General features: G+C 45.5%; 1 pseudogene; it reads right to left on the bottom strand.

The window, feature by feature from the left end:
• Nucleotides 1–2,381, bottom strand: part of LOC105887501 — an 8,351-nt pseudogene that overhangs the window by 3,202 nt on the left and 2,768 nt on the right.

Raw genomic sequence — 2,381 nt, 5'->3', positions numbered from 1 at the left:
GGTGCGGTACCTCAGCAGGGAGCTGGCCCTCCACTCTTTCAGGGGAGACTTGTTGGGCACATGCCAAATGCCGAGGTCCTTGGCCTGGATGTCGTAGTAGCCAGGGTTCTGCAAAGCCACAGACACTGAGCCTGATGGCACAAGAACACCACAAGGCAAAAGCCCACACATGCAGCTTGAGCTGAGGTGACAGTTTGGGGGCTGATAGGAGCAGATGGCTGCTGAGCTTCCAGCTGATGCTGACTCCCTACCACTTAGGTCCCTAACTGCCCTGTGGGGAGGAAGTTGTGTGAAGACATGTGAATCTATCTTTCTCTTTCTACAGCCCTATTTCCACATCCCCACCTGCCCACCCTCCCTCCTCCACCTGTGCCCAGCCACATTCAAGCCCTCACCCTTTCACAGTAGGAGGGAAGTGGCACCAACCTTGTAGTCGTCACTTGTGGCCGCCTCTGCAGACCCAAAGGTGTTGTAATTGGCCCAGTTGTCGTCCCCCTCTGGGTAGTCCTCTCTGTTGCCCTGCTGACTGGACCAGCGATCGCCCACCGTGCACTTCCCAGCCATGTTGTTCTCATGCACACTGGCCACCAGGGTCCAGCCACCACCTTCAGTGGTCATGTCACAGAAGGTCTGGTAGACTACACCATTCTCAGTGCGCAGGAAATACAGGCCGTCTGTAGAGAAAAGTAGCCAGAGCCTCCCTATCTGAGGGCTCATGGGCCATCTCAGCCCCATGACCAGGGAGGGGGCTAGAGCAGCAGTTTTCAACCTGTGAGTCATGACCCACAAGAACTGTATTAAAGGGCCACCACATTAGGAAGGTTGAGAACCACTGGGCTAGAGACTCCTCCCTGAGTCCTCTCACCAGGTGGTCCTGGGGGTTCTGGAATCCTCCTGAGTTCAGCAGATCAGGCTCCTGTGACAGAGGCAGATAACAGAATTGCCAAACTCACAGTGCCAGTGACATCCTCATCCAGTTAGACATGGAATTATCATATGACCCAGCAAGTCCATTGCTAGGTATATACCCAAAAGAATTGGGAACAGGGACTCAAACAGATGCTGTACACCAGTGTGCAGTGCAGTGCAGTGTGAGTCACAGGACCAAAGGCCTGTGAAACAGCCCAAATATTCTGCAGTGGATGAATAACTGCGATGTTGGGGTTGGGTGTGTACATGTAGTTAGACACAATGGATAGAAATTAATATACTATCCAGGCTGTAACATGTGTAAGCCTTGAAAACATTATTACAAGTGAAATAAGTTAGACACAGAAAGACAAACGTGAAATGATTGCACTTATATGAGGTATCCAGAATAAGCAAATTCATAGAAATGCAAAGTATTTATTATAGAAGAGCAGTGAGCAGGGCCTGGGGAAAGAGGACATGGAGCTATGGCTGAGTGGTTGCAGAGTTTCTGTGTGGAGTTATGAAAAGCTCTTGAGAAGGACAATGCTGGTGGCTGCACAACATCGTGGAGGTCATTAATGCCCCTGAATTGTACACTAGAATTACATAAAGTGGAAAATTTTAACCCATATAAAATATACAGGGTGGACATAAAGTTTGTGTGCAATTTTAAATCATGTAACTAGTAAATTGCATACAAACTTTATGTCCACCTAATATATACATTATATCACTTTTTTTTTTTGCAGTTCTTAGCTGGGGTCAGGTTTGACCCAGTATATGGGGCCAGTGCCCTACTCCTTTGAGCCACAGGCACTGCCCTATATCACTTTTTTTTTAAGTTAAAAAAAAGAAAGTAGAGGGATTACAGGATCAAATGGTAGATCCACTTTTAGTTCTTTGAGAATTCTCCAAACTTCTTTCCAAAAAGGCTATATAAGCTTGCATTCCCACCAGCAGTGTAGAAGTGTTCCCTTCTCTCCACATCCACGCCAACATCTGTAGTTTTGGGATTTTGTTATGTGGGCTAATCTTACTGGAGTTAGATGATACCCCAAAGTGGTTTTGATTTGCATTTCTCTGATGATTAAAGATGGTAGCATTTTTTCATGTGTTTGTAACCCATGTGCCTGTCTTCTTCAGAGAAGTTTCTGTTCAAGTCTCTTGCCCACATGGGAATGGAGTTATTTGGGGTTTTTTTTTTTCTTATTGATTAGTTTGAGCTCTCTGTGGATTCTAGTTATCAGACCTTTGTCAGAAGCATAACCTGCAAATCTCTTTTCACATTCTGAAGGCTGTTTGCTTTATTTACTGTGCTTTTGGCTGTGCAGAAGCTTTTTAGTTTTATCAGATCCCAGTAATGTAATTTTGATGTTGCTTCAATTGCTCAAGGGGTCTTCCTTATAAAAAATTCTCCCAGGCCAATTTGTTTGAGCATTTTCCCTGCACTATCTTCTAATATTTTGATA

The sequence above is a fragment of the Otolemur garnettii genome, unplaced genomic scaffold (genome assembly GCF_000181295.1).
Source record: "Otolemur garnettii isolate 467f Iridium unplaced genomic scaffold, OtoGar3 scaffold00091, whole genome shotgun sequence".
NCBI lineage: Eukaryota > Metazoa > Chordata > Mammalia > Primates > Galagidae > Otolemur > Otolemur garnettii.
This window is presented reverse-complemented; position numbering and strand designations above follow the sequence as displayed.